Here is a 12,642-nt window from a genome sequence, read left to right on the forward strand (position 1 = left end):
CCTAGTCACATCTTTCCCATCTGCCCCGCCCTCTAGGGAGCCACCATGGCGGGGGACATGTGTCCCTCCTTGGCAGGGCATGCATCAAGCTAATTCTCCAGCTCCATTTCTTAATCTATTCAGTGGTTCCAGGAATCCAGCCATGTGCTCTAATGGGCCCCTGTCATTAGAGGCTTGGCAAACGCTCCCACTCTGGGGCTCCTCAAAGCCCCGGAGAGCTGGCCAAGGGCTGAGAGGCTCCAAGGCCATTTTCAAAAGCAAAAGGGCAGCAGGATCATGGTCTGACATTTTTTTAAACCTGCATTTATTTAGTAAATAATGTATGTTAATGCAACATATGCTATATTATGCAATAATTATGGAAGGCCTGGTCTTCCTATCCCAGACTTCAGTTGTCTTCTGCAGCTGCCCAGCGGGAGTTCTGCATCCCCCCTCTAGCCAAGGACTTTTTCTTGGGTCCACGAAAGGTCAGCAATCGTGGGAAGCCAGCCCCTGGCCATCCCACCTCCTATGGGGATGCCTGTCCTCCCTTCCCCCACCCCTCCCTACCCCCCCACCCTGACCCCTGATGGTTGGCCTATGATACCCAGACCTGTCAAATCACCTCATCCCTTGTCATTTTGGTCCCAGATGACATAAGAAGGGAACTGTGTGACTCAAGTTGCTTCCTCTGGCCATCTCCTAAGCAGCTCATGGGTTGCAGATGCTGCTTTTCCCCTTCTTCCCCAGGGCACCAACACAGTGCTAGGACCAAGCCAGACCCATTCCAACTGCACTGGCTGAAACCTGAATGTGAAATCTGACCGATATTTATTGGGAGCATGTGTTGGGGACAGAGGCAGGTGACTGACTACAAAGGCACAGGGGAGAGATTTCTGGGACGATGGTGATGTTCTGATTCTTAACTGAGTAGTGGTTGCCTGGGTGTGTACATTTTCCTAAACCCACCAAACAATACAATTAAAATCTACATTTTGTGGTATGTAATTGATATGTCAGTGAGGTTGATAATTGGCCCATGATATTTGTGAGAATTTGAATGGCAAATACAGCACGTCAACTCAGAACAATGCTTTAGGTTCTGTATTGTTGGAAAAATTTTATCTTTCAATGAATTTTTAAAATTCACATAAGACATTTTTTACTCACATAAAATGGGCCAGAACTCAGCACCAGGAGCCTGGTTTTGTGTCTGACAGCCCAGGGGATCTTGGCTGCATGTTTATTCTCTGTGACTCTCTGTCCCTTTAACTATCAAGGGAGACTCCAGACTGGCTAATCTGTAACTTTCTCTTTAACTCTGCAACTCAATAATCAGGCTGCTCCATTCCTATGTGCTGATGAAGCTACCAGGTCACTGGAAAACTGAGTGCCAGTGACATCAGGTATACTCCTGACGCATGCCTGCCCTTTCACCAGCCCATCCATGCTTCCTGAATTCCTCTTCCATCTCTTTTATCTATTTATTTTTTCTGAATTGTTTTCTAGTGACATCTCTTTCTCACCTGGTTTCTTATTATTTTGGCAACTCAGAGATGTGGATTTTTTGGGGGGTGGGGGGGTGGTTTTTTGGTAGGGACCCTAGAACCACTAACTTTTCAAATAATCCCCTTCCCTTGCAACAGGAGTTCATGTTTATCAAATGCTCACTATGGACCAGGTACTGGGTTGAGGACTTTATAAGCTTCATATCATTTGCTCCTCACAACTCTGTGTGATGCGTTTTCTTATTGTTCTCATTTTGCAGACAAAGAAACTGAACCATAAAAAAGTTAAAGGGACGCACCCAAGCTTACTCAGATCATGCATGGTGCAGCATGGCTGTGAAGGGAGGGCTCCAGAGCCTGAGTGCTTGACCACAGTGCTATTCTTCCCTAAAACCCAAAGTGCTTCTAGAAGATTGGTAACATCATGTTCTCTTTTCTTTATTAAGAACAAATACATCTTAATGTAACAACCAAGATGAAAACACTCCTGGTATAAAATGGCTGGTAGGATGATTCCCCATTTTTTTTATGAAGTCTTTTCCTGGAGTCTTATGGTTGTTGGAACCAAGGAAGGATTCATACTGAGACTGAATCATCAATGGGCAAAAACAGGGGTTTCAGAGGCAGATCTCCTCTCACCCTGCTCGAATCTTCACAAATGCCATAGAGCCATAGAAACCTTCTTGGAAAATTTGAAGTCAGGTGAGTCTAATGTAGAACAATTCCAGAAAGGTGTTTCTCAAATGGTATCTTTCTGATTATCACATTTTAGAAGCCACTACCATATATTTCTTAAAAGTGAACTCAAGGTCAAAGGGGTTTGAGAAATGCTGGATCAAATTTAAAGACATCTTACAGGAGTGCACTTCAGAGCTGGTATGATGCAAAGTGAATTATGACTCTCTGAGTGTAGTTTGCCCTTTTTTTTGGACCACAGAAGAGTGTTGTTAGCAGTGGTGGTAAACAATGTATGTGGTAAGGGTGATGTAAAAGTACATAGTGGGTTTTGCCAAATGTCTATTAACATCTTTTGGAAAACCACAGAATAACATTTGGAAAAATATTGCTACAGTGCATAGAAAATTCAGAGAAGTTAATATGGTAGCCGGCCTCCAAGATGGTCTCCAGTGATTCTCCCCTCTTGGTATTCCTATTTTTGTGTAGTCCTTTCCCAGGTAAGGCTGACCTACATGACCAATGGGTATGGTAGATGATAGAGTGTGACTTCCAAGGCTAGGTCATAAAAGGCATTTCAACTTCTACCTGCTTTCTCTTGGATCATTAACTCTGGGAGGAGCTGGCCACCATGCCATGAGGAACTCAAGCAGCCCTGTGGGGCCCACGTGGTAAAGACCTGGGATGCCTCACCCAGTCCACAGTCACGAAAGTTTGTCATCTTGGAATCAGATTCTCCAGCTCTAGTCCTATCTTCAGATGACTGCTGTGCCAGCTGTTATCATCTGACCCAATGAGAGTCTGTGAGCTGGAACTACCCAGCTAAGCCACTCCTGAGCTCCTGACCCAAAAAAACTGTGTGAGATAATAAATGTTAATTGTTGCTTTAAGCCATTCAGTTTTGGGGTCATTTGTCATAAATCAATAGGTAATTAATATAATTAAGCAGAGTTTCCATGATGACTCAGTGTAACAAGCATTTGGGCTTGTGTATGTGTGTGTGTGTGTGTGTGTGTGTGTATATATATATACCTTTTAGAAATGAAGAACAATGGCATTCTAGCCATTATATTTCCCTCCCAATTATTAGGACAAAAGTCTAGAAGACCTAGAACATCCCCTCCCTAAGCTTCTAGATTCTGTCTTTTTGTCATTCAGCAAAATGGAACACAACAAAGACATATCCTTTGGGATGTTTTTCCCCAATTGACAGAGAGACCAGTAGTGATTAGCACTAACATGTGACTCCCATAACTTGGTTCCCCTCCAGTGGAGAAGGTACCTGATAAAGTTAGTTTGATTGCACTGATTAAGCTTTATAGAGAGAACAATGTGATGTTACCTACACCAACTACCTGCCTGCCTCAACCCCTAGCTGTGAGGTCTAATACCTAGGACATCTGGGTCAGAAGTTCTCATTTTACTTAAGGGTTGTGCTTATGGAAAAGGTAACAGTGGTGCCCACCTATCAACTCTACTTCTGGTCCCTGAGTCAGTGAACCACCTCTTAAAATCCTTTTAAATTCCTTTTTAAACCACGTCTTAAATTCCTTTTCCTCAAGGAAATCTCACAATCTGAGCAGGAGATCACATTACATCCATATTTTAATGTCTACTTTTCTATGATATAGTTTTGCTATTTGACAAGAGAAAATTTGAGCTATTTCCTAGTAGAGAAGGATACACAGTGTAAAAGAACATATTTAAAGATTCAGCATTGAATGATGTTAATAACAAGGATTTGATGCTTGGTCTGAATTTTCTTGAAAAATAATAATTAAAAAGGCGATAAGTCATTAATAGATATATTAATTTATATATGTTTTACGAATAGAATATGGTCACAAACCACCAAGGTAAATAAGGGAGGCTGCATTTCCCTGAGCCTTGGAACAAGGATAATAAAATATTGCTTTTGTGGAGCCCCTTTCTTGGAAGGAGAGCTCATAAAACTTTATCAGACATATATTTGCTCTACTAATGTAATCATTTAATCTTCCTCCTGTTTTTTTTTTTTTTTTTTTTGTTTTTTTTTTAAGGCATCTTTACTACCATGTGGCGGGGACCCCAGACTAATTGCGTTTACAGACAATATCAAGCCATCTCCTGGAAAGGCCTGATTTTCTGAAGGAATTAACAGTGAAAACCAACACATGATTTCTCTCTTTACCAAAACCATTCTTAGGGTTTCATACTATTGTAGCCTTGTCCCTGTGAAGCAAGCAGCCTGTTGCTCTGATTAACCTTATCTGCCGTCTCCGCATTCATCCTGGGTCGTGCAGGGACCGTGGGAGGGTAAACACTACTCCCAACCTCACCTTTCACCTCTTCCTAATCTTCCTGTCACGGCTCCTAGCAACTGTCCTGCCCCAAGAACCCAGGTAAAAAGTGGAGGGGCGTGAACTCAGGCAAAGCCACTAGGCCATTTGACCAATGTCAACCCAGAGGCCAGCTGGAGACTTCATTCTAGGATCTTCCTGAAAGAAGCAGCTCATTCCCAGGAGTATTACTGGACACATCCTGCCAGGGATGACCCAGCACGGAGGCAAAGCGTGTCCACCCTTCAGATCCCTTTGTGCTTCCATTTTGCCCAGAGACGTGACAAGTCAAGAACCCCCTGTGTTTGATCAGTGTTGTGTTTGCAAAAGAGGAAAGGGCAGTCGGGCAAGCCATATGACAGGTGAGGGGGTGCTCAGGACAGCCTGGCCTTGCAGACCCAGGGGTGGCTCTGTGCGGACTCTTCCCTCCACTGACTTGTCTGTAAGAGACGCTGCTCTGTCAGTATCGAGATTTCATCCTTTTAGCCATTAATGAAAAGAGAGAAAAGGCACAATTAGCAGCAGTGCAGGGACCAAGGGAACATTTCCAAAGCCAAAGCTCCCGTGTCTCCAGTCATTATTCTCCAGTTCTCTCTCTTTATAAGCCAGTCACAGCTCTTGATGTGATCGAAATCCCATATCCATGTCTTTCCTCCTCTGCTCTAGACGGAAGCCCAAAGGAATAAATAAATGGATGTTTGGATGAACAAACAAACGAATGAATGATTTTTTTTTTCACACAGAATACAGCATTCCATCGCCAGGGCAACCCAGTGAGGCAGGCCAGTCGTGTGATCCTCCCTTTTCTATTAGAGGTGAAACTGAGGGGCAAAGGAGCCTATGACATCCCAGGGCTGGCTGCACAGAAGGTGAGAAGCACCTAATGAGAACCCACGATGCTCTTTCCAACCTGGAAGGAAACGTGAGAAGTGGGATAAGTAGACTGTCCACAAACCAGCTCTTGGTTGTGTATGTGTTGGGTTGAGTCCACTCCTTCTGCTGGACACGGCCCTCTTCCCTGTGCATTCTGCTCCATCCACACGTTCCCAGGGATCCCTCCCTGTCAAAACCCGAGGAATCGCTGTTTCCTCCTTCCTGAGACCTACCCAAGGAAGTACCTTCTCCCCCGGCGCTAGGTGCCTTTCTAAGGCTGCTCCTGCTTTTCTATAGTCCCTCACCTCAGCTAGCTCATCTCCTCCATCCCTGGGCCCACTTTGCAGTCACCATGGCCCTGGTCCAGGGATGCACACACCTTTGCCCATGTGACTACACCTACCACTCCTGGGAAAAGTCCAGTGGAAGAAGGTATTTGTATCACACATCATTCGCATGGGGGCCAAACCAAGACCCCTCAAAGGGCTGTTTGTCTTCCTAACAATAAGTGGAAGAAATTAAGAATCAGATAATGTGAGACAATAGTTGTCATGTAAGCCATCTTGGATCCCTGTCTCTAAACACTGTGTTGTTAAATTCTCTGGCCCTCTCCTTCCTTTCCCTGTTCCCTGAGGCATAGGGTAACCACAAGCAACGAGACTGATTTATTTTTTGTTCATTAAAAAAAAAAAAAAGAATTGCTCAAATCACTTTCCTTTTTCCAATGACATCCTCATTGTTCAAAAGAGATTGATACATCTTTAGGAGTTTCTCCCATTGCTTTTTGAATATTCTTTTGGATTATTCTTAATAGTGGCAATTTTTTATCCTTGAGAGAGGGTTTAGCCATGGCTATTTGGCCAGATAATAATAATAATTCAATGTCTAAAGAAGCATTTTTACAGGTTCAGAGAATTATGACATCTTTAGTATTAAAATTTATGACTAACGAAGGTGGTAAATATCATTTGAGCAGAAAATTTGACATGACAACAAAAGAAAAAATAGGTTTTGGAAGGTGGTTCAAGAATGATCTAAATGCAAAGCAAAGACCAAGTTCTGCTTGGAGAAGTGTTGGCCCCACTGTCTTGCCAAGGAGAGTGCCTTGGTCGGTGGCTTGGATTTGGACACATTCATTCCTATGTTCTAGTTGTGAAAATTGCAGCAACTGCACCAGGGGCTTTCAAAAGACATTCAAAAGTGCCTACTAAGTGTCACATGCTGGAATTATAAACAAAAGTGCTGGGCTCCAGTGTCTGGATTTGCAGCCTGGTGGAACAAATGCAATTGTGTGCCTAGTGCAGGCATAGCGGTCTGAAGGTCCACGCAGCACAAAGAAGATGTCTGTAGGTACTAAGCAGGTGGACCAGTGTGCAGATGAGAACCAAGGATGTTTTCTCTCTGCCTGACTCACTGCTTCATGTGCCCAGAGTGCTGCTTACGTTCTGAGTATCATCAGGACCGGAAACCCAGGTGTGTCTGAAGTCCAACACAATGTTCTTTCCAACACAGAGGTTACTTTCCTTTTATTGAAAGGTAAGCATTTGATTGCATTTTTTAAACTTCCTCGGTACACACTTCAACTAAAGCAAAGCACCTAGAACAGTCCTTGACACACTGTGAGTGCTCTTCAAATATTTACTGAATGAGGCAGGGGAAAGGTACCACGGAAACAAGAGAAAGGGAAGAGGATGCAAGAGACGCAGCACCCTGGGCATCAAGCAAGCCTTAGGTTTGCCATTTCAGGAATAGGAAGATGAGGTCCAAAAATATGAGGTCCTTTTCCCCAAATCATTCAGTGTCAGAAATAGACCACCCAACTCCTGAACACAGTCTGACTGAAGAAAACACCAAGTGCCATCAATGAGTAGATTCAGGAAGCACATGAAACCCCTGGGTTGAGATTTCTCTACTCCTCCCCTCCAAGGCCCTACTAGAATCCTTAGCTCTCTGACTTTAATCAGTATTGATCTCTATAAAAATATAGCACCCCTGAACAACAAGAATGAAAATGTAAACTTCTTAAAAGCTTCTCCTTAGAAGGAATAAACTTTCACCCCTTGTCGAAAGCCTTGTATTACTAGTACCAAGAGCAGAGTGATGGTCTTGTCCACCTTCTCTTTACCTTTTTGCTGGAGAGATTCCTACCCTAAGATTCCAGGGATAGCCAAACACAGGTCACCAAGACTGGACAGATGAGATCAACAGCAATTTATTAATTGTGTACAGTCATAGCCCAGGGCAGGGGACATGGGCTGGTTATATATACCCATATATTTACCTTTACCATATATACCATGCAGGTTCACATAGGAATTGTGTTCCGGGACTGTGGGGGGCAAGCTTTGTAGTAACCAGGGGTGAGGTGTCCTGGTCTGTAGGAAGATGACTGGCATATTTGAATAATGTCATGCCTGGCAGCTGGGTGAAATGTATTAGGTTGAGGACAAAGTGGGAGGCAATTGGCCCAGCAGTTAGGGGAACTCAGTGGGCAGGGAGCCTTTCCTCTGGCGGGATGGGGGAGGGTGTTAGATGAGAACAAGAGAATTCACAGGTAGGTCTTTGAAGCCCTGGAGACTTAAAGGTGTCAAAGCACCTTATAGAACTTTTAAAATGAGATATGGGGGCAGGTGCTATAGAATGGGAGAGGGAGAGAACAGGGTCACAGTACTGCCCGTGATGGGCCCATCCTTCCAATACAGCGGAGAGCACCCCACACAAGCCAATCAGCTGCTCAGCTACAGAAGCCTTAACAGCACTTGGGAACATTTAGTGATATGGAAAAATAGTCCCCATGTAGTGAGGACTATTTTTCCATATGTAGACAGGGACTGAAGAGTTCAAAGAATAAGCTCCCAATCAGATGTGAAAATGACCCGTAAGTTTTGGCCAGCCGCTTTCTCTGGATGATAGAATTATGAGAGATTGGTTTTCTTCTCCTGGTTTTTCTCTGGTCCCCAACCTTTTCCATGATAAATTACAACTACTTTTTTAAATCATGTAGAAAATAAAAAGTATATTTACAAAACAAAATTGCAGTAACACCAGCCTCGTAATTGCCCATATATTTACCTTTACTGAAGATCTGCATTTCTTCATACACCTTCAAATGACTTTTTAGCTTCTTTACATCTTGACCAGAAGGATAGACTCCCGTTAGCATTTCTCACAGAACAGATCTAATGGTAACAAACTTGTAGCATTCCTCTCTGAAAGCATGGGAAAAAATAATATTTGGGGGGAAAAACACAGAAGCCAGAGACTTGAGTGCCCCCATTTTCTGGGGACAACTTTAGGAGTGAAAATCCAGTTCTAGAGGACATTCAGCTGAAAGTTTTAAAGATGGGTCTTAGAAACAAGAACAACCGTGTTGGCCTGGTGGAAGAGACCCAGGTCTCGAGAGAACTCTGCCTCTTTGTCCCTGGGGTCTTAGAAGTCACTTCATCATCCATTTTTCCTCTTTCTTTATATAGGAAATTGGGGAGGATTAAATTTAGACACGAAACACAGACCCAGGTGCCTACAACATCTGGATGCATTATAAATAAATGAGGCAGCCAGAGGATGTCAGCCTCCAGAGAGTAAAAGGGGGCCACTGTCTCTCCATTGTTCCCAAGAAGGAACAGATTCTGAAGTTGCCAGAGATTCTGATTTTTCAATAAAATTCTCAAACTTTATTTTATTTGAAACCACCTGATGGTTCAATATTGACAATGAAAGAATATGCAAGCTAAAAAAGACAGAGTCAAACAGGACAGGTAAGAAAAGATCTGTCCATTATGCAGACCCATCTAGCCACCGGTTCACAACATCTGGATTGATGTGACCTCTGACTTCTCTCCTAGCTCTGGAACTTTGCAGTTAAATGGAGATTGTTCATATCTCCTTCTCTGATGTGAGATGTACCGCAGGAAGGACCAACATAGGTGCTTTCTCTCTTTGGGTGACACTGCTGAAGGTTAGATACACAACAGGTGTCAGACCTTCTCCAGCTGAGGAACTTCTCTCTAACTCCACAACATGTCCACATCTGACTGAGCTCATCATCTTGCATTTAACACGGCTGGACACTTCATGCTCCCCTCCCACTGGAGGTCTCTGTGTCAGCCAATGACCTTTGTCATACCCCAGTGCCTTTGAGTATGCAAATGAGGAGCTTTTCTTATCAAGCTGGATAGATAAGATGGACTATACTTGCATGTCACAAAGCAGATATGTGCAGTAAAGTCCCAGTTACAGGGGAACAGGAGGTTCTGGAAATATTTTGTAAAAAGAATATTGTGTAAGTATGAGAAGGGTCATCAGATAATATCAGCTTTTACAGATTGTGCTGCTCAGAAGGGAGTCTATAAAACACTCTCCACAGAGACTCAAAAGGAGTATTGATTTTTTTTTTTTTTTAGGAGCAGAGGGGGTCAAAATTACATGCCTTGCACAACAGCAGCCACGGTTCTGCCACTCTGGACCTTTCTAACAAAGAACAAAGTCAAGGAAAAGTAGAAAGAGATGGAAAAGGGGGACAAAGAGAAAGGCATTGTCTGGTCCCTGAAAACCTTCCCCTGGCCACAGCACCGAGGCAGGGTTAATCTCCTCGGCCAAACCAGAACCTGGTTTCATGTGGTGGCCGCTGGAGTTGACAGCAGTCTCTGGGGACACTCCCTTTGTGTCTGCAGAAAGACAGAGGGAAAGGTCACCACAGGGCAGGCTGCGGCCCAATGGCTCTGGCAGCCAGATTTCCCAGGTTGATTCACCTGCTCCTTCAAGAACAAGAAATGCCCAGAGGCGCTGGCGTTTCCCTAGTCCAGCAGGATGGTGACGAAATCAGCACTGCAGCATTGATGGCATGCCCCTTGTGACCAGAATATGGATACTTGCTGGTGCCTTTTTCCCTGGAGGCACAGGCAAATGGAAGGAAGAAAGGCGTCACTCTTGTGCTGTTGTAAATGCTGACCGAGCAACAACGTCCAGTACGTGGACCTGGGAGAGGTCCTTGGTCCAAAGAGGTAACAGCGACTTCCTTAGGGAGGAAATAGGGTTCATAAAGCAGAGTTCATTTTCCTGGTGGCTGGGAAGTTATCAGAGTGGGTTAAGCAAAGATGGTTCTGGAGATTCACAGCAGAACAGGCAAGTGAGCAGTGGCATCTTATTACTTGATATTTACTGGAAGTGAGGAGGTCTGTTTTTTTAGTTCTTCCTCCCTTTCAGGTTCTGCCTACCTAAGAACTATATCCAAATTGCCTGAAAGGATCATAGTACTAGCTATTAAATCTAAAGTTTAAGATGCCAAGAAAGCTGGTCGGGAGAGGCCCACAGGGCCTCCTGTCTGCCATCCCAACTTGAATTGATGTTCTCAGGCTTAAGCAGAAAGATTGGAAATTAGAAAAGGAAGCAGTGTGCAGCAGAGAGTGGAAAGGACTATGGGAGAGCAGGAAAGGTGAGCCCATGTTACCTGCGGTTCCATGGAGTGATCCCGCCTCGGGTGACAGTGGCCTAAAGCATATGGACTCCAGCTGATCCCACCAAACAGCCTTGAGGAGGTAGAGATCAGATGAGAATTCTCTCCAGTACTTCTCTGCTATATAGAAATGTGAAGAAGAGGAGACAAATGTTTCCTTACTTCTCACAGACACCTGTGAAGCAAGGCAAGGCTATTTGAGTGCTCAGAGTGGATGTAAAAAGGGCCCAGCTGTAAAATTAGATACTAATTGAAAACAGAGCAGGTTTGGCAGATGAAGGGCTGTGGGTTGTTCATGCTGCCCCATGGAAAGTGAAGTCAACCAGCAAGGTGACACTGACCTCTTGATTTGAATAAGATCCAACCAAGATGGCGGCCATCCTGCCAGGGATCCATCAGGGCCCAGCCCCAGGGAGCATTCTACCTCAGAAGCTTGAAGGTGGAAGGTGCATCCAACTTCTAGAGCCAGCTAAGCACCTTTCCTAGCCTGGGATTTTTCGGGGATGGAGTTCTCCCTAGCTTGAACATTCAGGAAAACAAGAATAGCCATGATGACAAATTAGTTCAAGGACAAAGCAAGATTCAGTTAAAAGCTGGGGACTTAACCTGCGTGAGGCCAGACACTTCCATACCACTGTCATTTCTATTCATCCATGTTTTTCAGCTTAGTAAAATCTTGCTCACTCAAATCCCCTTGCTAAGACCCTGCTCCTTTCTCTGTGTACATGCCCTCCACCCCTTCCTTATAATCCCTTTGGGCTCAAGCCTGAACTGAAGCTAAAATATTTATAGGGAGAAACTATTAGCAAAGTTCATTAATTAAGGTTGTGTTTACTATCGCCAACAGTAGTCTTTCATTAACTAAGTTCTCCCTTTTTTACCACTGGTCATTAATGCTGATCACTGAAGGATCATGGAACTCTGGTTCCTGGCCAAATTGCTCATCTCCCACACTGGAAGCTGTGCTTGGCCAGTCTTTTCTAAGCAGCAGAACCTCAGGAAAAAAGCTCAGGTTTACTTCAGGTAGTAAATGGTTACCTGTCACAACAGCACCACGGCCTGACCCTAACGGCCCTTTGGCTTATGGGGATTAGTCTATTCTTTTCCACTAGCAATTCTCCCTCCTCTGTCTACCTGGTTCCCCAGCCAGCCTACCACCCTCCCAAGCAAACACTGACCACAGGAAGGAAGGAATTTTAGAGAGACTCACTCAATTGAAAAAGCAAACATAGCAAAGACATGTTCTGTTTCCTGGAGAATGTCCCATGTGTGAAAGATGGAAAGGAGGCTTTGTTCTTCTTTGGAACTCCAAAACCTCACTCTGAATTTATCTACTCATCAGTGGAATGAGGTTTGCAAGAGACGGGACTTCCCAACATCATGTAGTTGGGGCAGGAGTCCAGGGTGGACTCCCCACTCTCCAGGCTCATTTTCACTGCACAGTATATTCTGACAAAACGGAACCTGGCTGTGTGTGTGCTGCCCTGGCAGAACATACTAGAAGTAAAACCAAGACCTCACATAGCTGGGCAAGGAGAAGACTGAATAAAGGGAGAAAGCCACACTGGACTTCAAGATTGGTGCTTAGATTCCTGAATGCTTCTCCCTCAGCCTTGAATGATACAAAGATTCATTTCATAAATAAACCACCATGATTCAGCGGAGTTAAAAGACTGGCCCAATATCACCCAGCTAGTTAACTAAGTGAAATAAAGGTCTCGGGATCCCATCCCCAGGCCAGTGTCCTCTACTGCCCTGTGCACCCATATTCCATTTGCTCATTTAGAGTGCATTTCAGCTTTTTGCTACCTACAGAAAGGATATATGTGCATTT

At 44.3% G+C, this 12,642-nt stretch overlaps 1 long non-coding RNA gene across 1 annotated transcript; it reads right to left on the reverse strand.

The window, feature by feature from the left end:
* Positions 1-1,909: 1,909 nt before the first annotated feature.
* On the reverse strand, positions 1,910-9,392 carry LOC107139491. The gene is made up of 3 exons (XR_001503159.2): positions 9,337-9,392; positions 8,426-8,562; positions 1,910-5,390 (listed from the first exon to the last, which is right to left on the reverse strand). It is a non-coding gene; the product is annotated as an uncharacterized LOC107139491 (long non-coding RNA).
* Between the last annotated feature and the right edge of the window lie 3,250 nt (positions 9,393-12,642).

This window comes from Marmota marmota, unplaced genomic scaffold (assembly GCF_001458135.2).
Source record: "Marmota marmota marmota unplaced genomic scaffold, marMar, whole genome shotgun sequence".
Taxonomy (NCBI): domain Eukaryota; kingdom Metazoa; phylum Chordata; class Mammalia; order Rodentia; family Sciuridae; genus Marmota; species Marmota marmota.